This window comes from Pleurodeles waltl, chromosome 2_2 (genome assembly GCF_031143425.1).
Source record: "Pleurodeles waltl isolate 20211129_DDA chromosome 2_2, aPleWal1.hap1.20221129, whole genome shotgun sequence".
In the NCBI taxonomy this organism is placed as follows: Eukaryota; Metazoa; Chordata; class Amphibia; order Caudata; family Salamandridae; genus Pleurodeles; species Pleurodeles waltl.
In genome coordinates this window covers 308,536,604-308,548,660 of record NC_090439.1, presented here as the reverse complement: position 1 = coordinate 308,548,660, position 12,057 = coordinate 308,536,604, and the positions used below count along the sequence as shown (strand labels likewise).

The 12,057-nt window shown below is 44.2% G+C and overlaps 1 protein-coding gene across 1 annotated transcript in view; it reads left to right on the top strand.

Annotated features, from left to right (window-relative positions):
• Positions 1 to 12,057, top strand: part of C2_2H18orf21 (chromosome 2_2 C18orf21 homolog) — a 153,899-nt gene that overhangs the window by 107,927 nt on the left and 33,915 nt on the right. The gene's annotated exons all lie outside the window — the stretch shown is intronic.

Genomic DNA, 12,057 nt, shown 5'->3' with positions numbered 1-12,057 from the left:
TTTTGGTAATACAAAGGTTTTCTTGATAGCTATTTTTTACTCTTTATATTTCAGCAAATTAATTGCTATATACCCGGTATAGAATGAAAACCCAACGCAGGGTGCAGGTCATTTATTGGCTCTGGGTACCTAGAGTTCTTGATGAACCTACAAGCCCTATACATCCCCGCAACCAGAAGAGTCCAGTAGACGTAACGGTATATTGCTTTAAAAAATCTGACATTGCAGGAAAAAGTTACAGAGTAAAACGTAGTGAAAAATTGCAGATTTTTTCACCTCAATTTCAATATTTTGTTTTTTCAGTTGTTATTTTCTGTAGGAAACCCTTGTAGGACCTACACAAATTACCCCTTGCTGAATTCAGAGTTTTGTCTACTTTTCAGAAATGTTTCGGTTTCTGGGATCCAGCATTGGATTCATGCCCATTTCTGTCACTGACTGGAAGGAGGCTGAAAGAACAAAAAATCGTAAAAATGGGGTATGTCCCAGTGAAATGGCAAAATTGTGTTGAAAAATTGGGTTTTCTGATTCAAGTCTGCCTGTTCCTGAAAGCTGGGAAGCTGGTGATTTTAGCACCGCAAACCCTTTGTTGATGCCATTTTCAGGGAAAAAAACCACAAGCCTTCTGCAGCCCGTTTTTCCCCTTTTTTTTAAAAAAAACCGAAATTTTCACTGTATTTTGGCAAATTTCTTGGCCTCCTTCTGGGGAATCCACAAAGTCTGGGTACCTCTAGAATACCTAGGATGTTGGAAAAAAAGGACGCAAATTTGGCGTGGGTAGCTTATGTGAACAAAAAGTTATGAGGGCCTAAGCGCAATCTGCCCCAAATAGCCAAAAAAAGGCTCGGCACAGGAGGGGGAAAAGGCCTGGCAGCGAAGGGGTTAATGAGGCAGAGTTGCTTGACCTTGTCCACCACTTTTGTCCAAAACCTTTGCCGAATATGGCAAGCCCACACTGTGTGATAGAAAGCTGCCTCCTCTGCTCTGCACCTAAGGCAGGACTGCAGTACCCCTGGATAAATGTAGTGCAGTTGTTTGGGAGTCATATATGTTCTGTGAATGTAGCTGAATTGGAGCAGTTTGAATCTTTCAATATTTTAATACATTTCCAGTAACTATCAGAGCTGTTGCCCATTTCTGGTCAGTAAATACTTGATCTAAACTGCCCCCCTTCATCTTTAGTTCTGTGAGCCTGCATTTAAATGAGCCTCTTATAGCGTAGCAGATGGATGCCACCTGGCTTCTGAAAGTACAGTGTCAATAATGCCTGTTGCACTGTATGACAACAGACCAGCTATGGTCCAGAGTTGCATAAAATCTGTTCTTTTCCCAGATTTCTACAAATCACCTACATTGGTCAGTTTAGCGTCTTCCCACAGCTTCAAATGTGTGTGCATAGCGGCCCATTTGAGCCAGGAGAAGCACCAAAGGGGGAGAGTAGGACTTTCTAAATATCAACTCCAGCAGCATCTATCTACGTTTAACAGGATAGGACAGAGAATGTCAAGTTTGCAACAATCAGAAAGGACCTTTTCTTTTGAGATTATTCCTGATATCCTCCTTTAGGAGCCTCCTTCAGCTGGGACCCCAGGCTGCAACCATTGTCTTGTCCACTTAAGCTTTGCCGGCAAGTAGTAAGCCTCAAAGTCGGATGTCTATGGAATGCCATCCTCAATGGGCAAGCATAATTTATGTGGGGATAACCATGCGTCTACCTGGCCCCTTGTCAATGTCAAACAGCATTGTGTTAAATTCACAAAACAATTAGTGCCTATGACCCATGGTGATAAAGACCAACTAATACAATAACTGAGGAAGACCTATCATTTTGGACAAGGTGTTCCTCCCTAGTGTGGATGAGGAGAGATTTTAGCCCTTTTAATGTTTGTGGCTATTGCTTCCTCTAATCCACTGTAAAGCTGTACATAAAGGTATTTAACATTATGTAGATTCCAGTTCATGTTAGCAAAGCCAACCCTAGCAGTGAAGACTCCAGACGACAACTGACCTGTCCCCAGCCCTCCCAGCCTGTCTGCAGCTTCAGAACTCTTGTTACAAAAAGGCAACGCATCCTGCCGGACCAGCAGGCTCTACAAACGCCCGGAGGAATACCTGCCCAGCAGAGGACCAAGAACTTCCAAGGACAGCTGCCCTGTCTAGAAGAAACCATCCAAAAGGACTCCTGAACCACCCCGATTCTGTGAGCCCTGCCTGCTCTGCACTGAACGCCGACGGCCCGAGTCTATGTGGCCCACTGGACCAGAGAAGGTCCCCAGGTAATTCCAACCTTGAGTCCATCCTGTGTTGACCCCTCCAGGGCAACACGACGCCTGCAGCCGGAATCCAGAGGACCCACCTGACTGCGACTGGATCTAATGAAGATTCTGGACTCTTGTGGTAATGTGGTCGAGCAGTTAGGCTTAGCAGAGGGTAGTGCAAAGCATTTGTTGTACACACACAGACAATAGAAGAAGCACACACTCAATGACTTAACTCCAGACCATTGGTTGTTGTGTAGCAAACATATATTTTGTTAATTTATTTCAAGCACCACAAGATTCAAGTTGCAGGTAAGTACATACATTAATAAGTATTTCACTTATGCATAAATACTACTTTGACTGGAATTAGTAAGTTGTACAGTTTTTGAACAAATGGCAATAATTTGTTTTAAAAGTTGACAGTGCAATTTCCAGAACAGTTCCTGGGGGGAAGAAAAGGTAGTGCGTTTTGCAGGTAAGTACAACACTTACAGTTCCAGTCTCTGGGGGTTAGGAAGTCCACAGGTTGGGGTTCAATTTAACCCCAAACACCCACCACCTGCAACTCGGGGCCTGCCGGGTGCAGAGGTCAAAGTTGAGGCAAATTTAACATGGGCCCCATACGGAGACTGGAGGCACTCAGTTTCAGATCTGCTGGCAGGTAAGTACCTGTGTCTTTGGAGGGCAGTCCTGCGGGGTTTAGAGGAGCATCAGGGGATCCACAAGTAGGCACCCTTGGCGGCTCAGGGGCGGCCGGGTGCAGGGTGCAAACAGAGCGTTCCTGCTCCTAATGCTTTCCTATAAGGGGACCCGGGGGGTCACTTAGATGCTGCAGGCTGGGTCCAGGGGGGTCGGTTCAGGAATACCACTGGCTGGATAAGCACAAGGGTTGTCTACTGAAGGTTGCTGCACCGGAGGTTGTGTTCTCCAAGTCCCTGGGGCTGTGGGTGCAATGTACCTCTAGGCGTTGCATATCTTTGTCAGCTTTTGCAGTCAGGAGGGTCCTCTGGATTCACACTGCAGGCAGCGTGGCGTCTTGGGGGGCAGAAGAGGGCAACCCAGGGTGATTACTTGCTCAGAATCGCCTGGGGATCCTCTCGAGCTGATTGGACTACCTGAGCACGGGCTGTGGGCATCAGGCCCTGAGTGGTCAGGACTCACGGATCCGGGGAGGCTCTGGAGTCCTAAGTTGTAGTTTCTTCTTGGACAGGGCTGCTGTCCACAGGAGTCCTCTGTGATGCTGAAGTCCTCTGGAGGCTTGGGAGAGGTCGCTTGTCACGCTGGATGTGTCACTTTCTTTTGCAATTTTTTTGAAACAGGAGACAGGCCAGTAGGGCTGGGGCAAAGTCCGTTTTCGTCTTCCTTCTTCTCTGCTGGTGCTTCAGCTTAGCCGTCCTTCTTTCTTGTCCGGTAGCCAGGAATCTGTCGACTTGGGTTCAGGGCAGCCCCTAAATCCTGGATTTAGGGTCGTTACAGGAGTCAGAGGGCAGTAGCCAATGGCTACTGACCCTGAGGGTGGCTACACCCTTCTTGTGTTCAATCCCTCTGGTGAGGGGGACACAAACCTAACCCTTTTGGTCCCTGTCTTCCAAATTAAGATGGAGGATTCTGCAGGGAAGGGGTCACCTCAGCTCTGGACACCTCAGGGGTGTTCCTAGCTGGGGTGGTCACTCCTTCCTACTTTCCCTAATTTTCCTGCCGGATTTGCTGCCAAAAGTGGGGCTTTGTCTGGGGGCGGGCAGCTCTACTAGCTGAGGTTCCCTGGGGCACTGTAACAAGAGGCCTAAGCCTTTGAGGCTTAATGCTAGGTGTTACAGTTCCTGCAGGGGGAGGTTTTAAGGTTTATTGTGCTGAGAAGTTTGAAACCAAACTTCCCAGTATTCAGTGAAGCCACTATGGAACAGTGGTGTTCATAATGACAAACTCCCAGACCATATACTCAATATGGCTACACTGCACTTACAATGTATAAGAATGGACTTAGACATTGTAGGGGCATATTGCTCATGCTACTATGCTCGCACCTGTGATATAGTGCACCCTGCCTTAGGGCTGTAATGCCTACTAGAGGGGTGACCTACCTATGCCACAGGCAGTGGTCTGTGGGCATGGCACCCTGAGAAGGGTGCCATGTCGGCTTTGCCTTTTTCTCCCCACCACCACACACAAGCTGCAAAGGCAGTGTGTATGTGCATGGTGAGGGGTCCCCCAGGGTGACATAATACATGCTGCAGCCCTTGGAGACCTTCCCTGGCCACCTTAAAATATTTCAAGGAAATTAAGCAAAAATATTAGATCCCTGCGATGGAACACTTCCACCCCTCGAAACTAGACACTGGGTAGCTTGAATTACAAAAGAAGCAACTAGGAAACGAACACGCTTTGAGAAATTCCTTCAACAGCTTTCCTCTTTTAAACACAGAGGCCCTCATGAGTTTGGCAGGCGACAGAGTCGGCCCGCAAATTCGTACTGCCACCTGAGTTCCAGTGTGGCCAGAACACAGTGTTTCTGGCCGCCGGGCCTTCGGTGAACAGGGCCTTAACATTGACGCCGGCTTGTACTCGAGCCGGCAGCGGGTGAAGCAGCACCCGTCGTGCTTTCCACTGCCCGTAATTCGGGCATTGGAAAGCGAGATGTGGCTGTACATGGGGCCCCCATTCTGCCTGCCTTTCCATGGTGGTCAAACCGCCATTAAAAGGCTGGTGGGTTGGGGAGTCTTAATCCCCTGGGCGGCACTGCACGAAGTGCCACCTTGGTGGATTACAACCGCCGAAACTGTCAGGCTGTCGACTGGCAGCAACCTGGCAGTGTTGGCGATCGGACTGTGGCGGCTCTGCCACAGTTGTAATGTGCCAGTCGGACCGCCACAACTGCGGCGTTCCGACGCCACCGCGAGTCTGGCAGTCTTAAGATCGCCAGACTCGTAATAAGGGCCAGAGTGTCTAAAATATATGTACTCCTAGAATTCCAGTAAATATACACAACTCCTCTTTCAGATACAATGAGAAATGTATCTCAGCATCTCCCTTGATGCAGAGCAATCGCATGAAACGTTTATTCGAGCCAATACCTTCACGCACTACACCTGGGGAACAGGGATTTTTCACAAAATCCGATTCTGCTGGCATCTGACACTTACACAGTTCCATACTATTAATAAGGCACTTCCGAAAACCTGTTGAAGAGGCTTGCTGCATATCCTGTGCTCCTCTCCACGTTTGGGAAACTTTATGAACAGGCCCCTTTTAGCCATCTCACAAATCCTTGGCCAGACTATAGACAAACTTCCCATGTTCGCCTTGCTGGGCAGATCAACGGAAGGAATATACCCTTTACGCACCTCAGCAGGCAAACTAAAGTCCCATCTCTTGTTGGCGACCACACACACTATCTTATCACTTTGGGGTCAGACCGCGACACCACTGTATGTATGAGCTTTGGCTACACAAGCTCTGAGTCCTCTTGGGGCAAGAGCAAATCTTACACGATCTTGCAGAGAAGTCCTGTCAATTTAACAGATTGTGGATCCAGTTTTGCTATATCAGAAAGAAGACGATGGGAACCTTAGCTGAGAGACTGTGGTCTTGTTGATTGTACGACGGTGTCCCGCTCTGGAGAACTGAAGTGCCTGGGTGATTGAGGCGTGACAGTACTTCTAGCTATGTACATGAGTGGTTAGGGGTGTGGGAAGGTAGAGGGGGCATTTCCTTTTTTGGCATTGGGGGGCAGGTTCAAGTGGACATGTCCACCTGATTGCTGTTCTTTATGTCTACCTAATCAACAAAAAAAACTACTGAAACTAAAGACAGGTTTAAGTCCTGTTCTCTCTGCAGAACTGATTTTGAGAGTATATTCTAAAGTAATGTCAAACTATAACTCACAGCATGCAAGTTATATCATCAACAGTGCTGCACCTGTGTAGGTAGAACACATAATCAGAGGATGAGATCCTACCTTATGATGTCTGTATATCATACATCTGAACAGAGTTGGATGCAATGTTCAGCCTGCGTTGATTTGTCACCTACACATCTAATGGAAACTCCCTGCTGTCATCTGTGTTGCTTATTTGTTATTGTGTCATCTAAGTCCAGGCCAAAAACATTAAGATTGTGTCATGAATGGATAATGAATGCTTTAATTTCTCATGTTAAAAGATAATAGAGGGGTAACTGTGTCTCTTCATTTTATGGTTAAAGTTGACATATTTCAGCGCTTGTATATACCCCTCAGTGCCCTGCGTATTCACCAGAACTGTACAGGGTAGAGTTGGTCCCAGAAAACTACTTAGTATATAAGCTTGTGGTATGAATAACCCTTTTTATTACGAGGTAAAAATTCAAAACTTTCCAAGTTTCGGTATACCTGCTTCTGCTTAAAGTGCTTTGCTTTAGAGCCTCCATAGTTGTATGGTCCTGCCTGCTTATGGATTCCACTGGGCCTGCTGCTGTCTTCTTCTTATGAGATGAACGTCTCTTGCGGTCTCTGTTTCCCCCTGATGAAACTGCACGATATTAGGGTTTCAATCAGGCAGGGGCAAACCAAATGATGAAGCGAGCCACACCCGTTTCGATGTCCTTTTTAGATCGTACTCTGGTTACCATTTTTAACACACCTTGTGGAGAACAAAGCCAAATTTAGTCTAAAGCGATCAATCTGGTGATATTAGTTCTGTCGATCACAATAGTGAGGATAATAATATGAATGTGTCTTTTGTCAGTCCCCCATTAGTTTTGTGTTCAAGATGTAATAAAGCCAGCTGCTACAGGGTGAGTGCGTTTTTCAGAGCCCACTATATTTCCAATTCACTAGCCAAAGCTTGATAAAATTAGTAGGACAAAGTTAACTCTAAATTCCTCAGCTAGTCCGCAGCCCATGAAGGAATAAAGTCTGTTGTCTTAGTCCAAGTTTAATGTCGCTGTACACCACCAGTCAGGTTATTCTCTTATGCCTCTGTTTCTCCTTGGGGATAATGCTAGCATTCAGGGGTGATAGGTGATATTGAACTTTGGGCCACCAGTCCCACTTTTATGCACTTCAGTTTTTGCACATTAGAAGGCACTGTCGACGTGCGCTGCCCCACCCTCAGTCCATCAGGACCTTCACAGCTTTGAATGATCCTCCGTCCAAGCTACCTCAGTTTATAATACAATCATGTCTCTTCCGACACTACCGCCACATCACCATCAAGAAGAGGTTCCATTCTGTAAGCGTGTCTCATCCTCCACCTTACCTTGGTGATCTCTCACTGTCTGGGGGCTCACATTCTGCTGTTGGGTAAAATGGCTGAGCCAACATTGTTCCAAATGGACTGGAGTGGGACCACCAGCATGGCCACTTCAGCACACTACAACAGGGTTGTCGTCTTTAGTGTCCATATGGCAGTAATTTCAAGAGAATGCAACTAAATGAAAGTGTCATTGTGAGTGGAATGGATGTGCCTCCCTGCACCAATCACATTTAATCTAGAGCTTTGTAAAAAGCTTTAGAAAGGAGGCCGTGAGTTGGAGCTCACCGAGCCCTGCTCCTTATCAGTCTGGTGCTTGCAACATCCCTAATCCAGTTACTTTTCAAAGAAACAAATTCTGGGACTACTTTTTGATTTTCTTTACTCTTTTATTCAACCTACTGACGCAATACTCTATGCATGCTCTACAAGTAGCCTATTCTTTAACATTCACTAACTTTCACTAGCAGAGTACTAGCACATTCTCTTTTGGAAAATGGTCTTGAATACAGTTGACCTACGATTAGCTCTGCGTGCCTTTTCCTTACCCCTTGCAACTTAGTGTGTTTTAGTCTTATTAGAGATACATTATACTAGTGGTAAGCTAAAAAACAGCTATGCAGCAACAGGCTTTAAATTGAAGGACTAGAGAGAGTTCAATGCACTGTCCATATCCGTGGATTGCAGGAGATCATTCTGACTGCACTAGTAATGTTCAAGGATCTTCTTAGGTCGTGGTTGATAGAGCAACTGTTTCCAGGTCTTATGTGATCAACAGGAAAAGAGCGTTCAGAGGCACTATTGAGATATGGGCTTTAGCTCTGCCCACATATTGATTCCCATGATTGAATAGATGATATGTGCTTCTACTGAAAGAGTGTTTGTATTTTACTTTTTTCTGTATTGTATGAGCAGTACAGCAGGATTGAGTTGCTAAGAGTGACAAGCCAATGAGGCAGGCTATAGGTCTGGTCTGTCTAGATAGGAAATGTTACCAGACACAGAAATTGTGTGATTCCGCAGCATTTTTCACATAAATATTGATGTTCGCATTTGCCTCATAAATCCGCATCTGCTGCATTCTTTGCAGATTTTATCAAAACATATTTCTAGCTCAAACTGGTTAAAAGTTACTAAAATTCTGTCACACACGTTGCCTTGCAGCTGCAGGCCCTTCGCAGTTGTTAACCGGTCAACTTTCCGATGCGTATTGCCGTATGTGTGTTAACTGATGTTGATAAGGTGAAACATTTACCCAGATAGTCTGAGCATGTGTAAAAATGACACAATAATGTAGTAATACTGCACCAAATGTACAACATTATGCCACATAGATTGCCTTTCCTTGCTGCATATTTAGTCAACTTGGCCACATAATTTGGTCCTCCCATGGCTCCTAATTGATGTGGCGTTGTTAACAGAAAAGACGTATATGCCCTGCCATATTTATCATGCATAACCTGACATATTTATCATGAAATTATCATGACATTATGTAAAAGTACAATGTTCCAAGGAGGAATCACTTAAGAATGTTTTTGTATCAGATTTCTGTGGTATACTGAACACACTGTATTAACAATAAATAAACAAAAAACAACAAATAGACGAAGATAGTAAGCCATGTAAACCAAGGTCTGTCCCTGAATTTCCATAATAAATGTGATTGTGTTTTTGAGGTGATTTTAGGGTGATCTTTCAGTTCAAATTCTACCTCGGAATGGTTTATGAGTTTAGGAATAACTATATGGCGTTTGGTGGCAAGAATTTTGGACAATATTTTATGTCAACATTCATGAGTAAAATGGGTCTGTAGTTATTGCCTCCTAACATATCTTTTCAGCTTCGGGCATGAGTGATAATCTTTGTTGGCTAGAGATCATAATACAGACAGGGGTCCTGCTTTCTATTGTCTTGATCCAGTCAGGAGCCTGCTAATTTTCACAAGGTGAGGATTTTCATTTGGTATAGTATCCTCAAGAAAGAGCAATACCGAAGGTAACTAACTTGTTCAATCTTGCGTTTGTCTGAAGTGTCTCTGCTCTGTTTGGTTGTTTATTTCCTGAGCGGCTGTACCCAGTCATGCTGGTAGAATGTTGTCATGGAAATTACAAATTTTTTCCAGATCATAGATTTATGAAATGTTGCTGTCTATTATAATTATCATTGGTGCAGAGTCTAGTAAGCCGTATCTTATGTTTTTTTAAATCTCTTTCCAGTTCAAAGTGCCAGGTATCTTTTTATTTTATTTAAGGTTTCAAATAAGTAGTCTGTGGTAATGCACATTTTATGTTTTCTGTAGTTGGAGGATCCTTTATTTTGTCTCTCTGTGTGGAGGATGATTTGTGTATGTTGATGCTGGAATGGGTATGCTCTCACCGACTTTGGTCTGGTCTTCATGGGTTCGGTGTGTGCAATGTATGCATTCTCTGAAAGTCTAAGGGTTCAGTGGACTGTTTCTTGATCATTTTTAGGATAAAGTCTATTACGAAATGTATCGTTTCGTCTTTGTATGAGGATTCAGGTTTCCACAGAGGCAGATATTGGCGCTCCAATTACTGTCTTCCACGTCTGTTGCTTTGCAGCTCAGATACCATAGTTACGCATCGAAGTGCTGTTCTAACTCTTCCAGTGGTATTCCGTTGAGTCTAGTTAGCGATGCATAGTACCAAAGTGTGAGTGTAGATTTTATTTCAGTTTCCATTCAGATATTGTGAATCCAAATCACCGATGTTCATGCCGGTAGTGGTAATCTGTCATTATTGCTTCCATTGTGACCTCTGTCATTTTGCTCTGTTGGGATTTGGGAGTTTGCTAACTTAGAGAGCTGCAGACAATAGCAATTGGCTAGTCGATTTTAAGGATGATATAGATAAGCAGGGGCCCATTCTAACAATAGATCACAGGAATAAGTGGCATGGACATTATTAGAACTGTAAATGTATAAGGTTTGCCTTGGTTCCAGTCACCAATATTATCTTTAATACTTTACGAATTCTTATTTTGGCACTGATTCACAGGTGATAAGCGTGCCTTACAAATTCTTGATAGATTGATTGAAAGTGTCCGAAGTTACTCTCAATGGTATGTTCCTTAATTAAATGTCTGAAATTATGTACGGCAATCATGTTGTATGGTTTATGCCACCTTGTTTAGTCTTTGACTCTTCATTCTTGAAAGAAAAGAGCAAGATAAATATTACTTTTAAGCTCTTAAGGAGTATATGATTCCCAGGGAATTGTACTAGTGTACAGGGAGCCTCAGGTTGTTTGTTTTTAGTTCAATGAAGTCTGTATTTATGACTCAGTTTATGGAATGCCTCTTTACTTACAGGTCTCAAGTGCGTTTTAGAAATTTAAGGATGATTTTACATTTCTGACATGCTGCTCTCGTTATGTTGGATGGCGCCCCTTGTGTCTGTTTAGTAAACTTAACTGGTAGAGAGATGCCCCCCTCACTGTCCGCTATCTACTGCCACCTACTGCTGAAGGTAAAGCAGGTTGCTGGCTTCTCCTATTCCGGTTGTGATAAAGCATCCTTCCCAGCAATCCTTCTTCTCCTCCGCTGCCTTGCAGCGCCAGTCTGCCTTGCCCTAGACCACTCCAGTGACACTCCAGCATGGCATGTGCTCTCCTGGCTCCACTGTTGCCTGTGCCGCAAGCCAAGCTGTCCTGCCAAGGACTGCAATCTAACCACACACAGGAACAGGACTCGGACCTTCTTGTTCATTGCTTTGTTTATTCCCCGGAGTTCTTGCGTGCAGCTGTGTTTCTGGGAAAGGAGTTTGGGCAGTGGTTTATGGTTTCAACCAAGTTGTTGACATCCCAAGTATTAGATATAAGTTATATGTTTAGCACTTCTCCTAGTGTGTTTTTGTCTCATTTATCACTCCATTATGCCCTGTGGGAGTGCTCCCTGCCATCAGAGGTGAAAATGGAGCAGTTGTCTTACTCCATAGATGGCTCTGCGCCCCCCTTACTGTAATTCTTTTGAATTTTGATGTATCCTTTGTATACTTGTTGAATTTTATGCGTATGTTGTTTTGAGACTGGATAATTGTGTGAATACTAGAATGAGTTATTGGATGGTTACGTGGATGCATACATGCAGCCAGGTGAATTTATGATGGCATATTGAGTGCTTGAACTCTCCATTGAATACAATAAGCATGTTAACCTATAAATCAGACCTATTGGCACTGTTTGCTTTTACATACTGTAAAGCCTTTGGTAAATCAGGGTATGGCCATCTTTCATGGCGTGTGGCTATTTGGACTGCAACACTGTTAGGGAACAGCTAGAAAAGCCTTTTATCCTGGAGTAAAATGGTTAATGATTCAAGTCAAATAGCCAGATCTCACATGTTTGTTATGGAAACCTTCACACTTTTTATGTATGTCTAATTGGCACATTTATTTTCAAAACCAACAAATGGAATCTTGTTGGGTTGATTTGGCCTGGACTGTCTTATCGTAAGAACCTTCTCCTGAGTGGTGTACAAGATTGTCATGCTGCTGATCTCTTTCTTAAAAAAGGATGAAAGAATACAAACACTTACTAAACCAATGG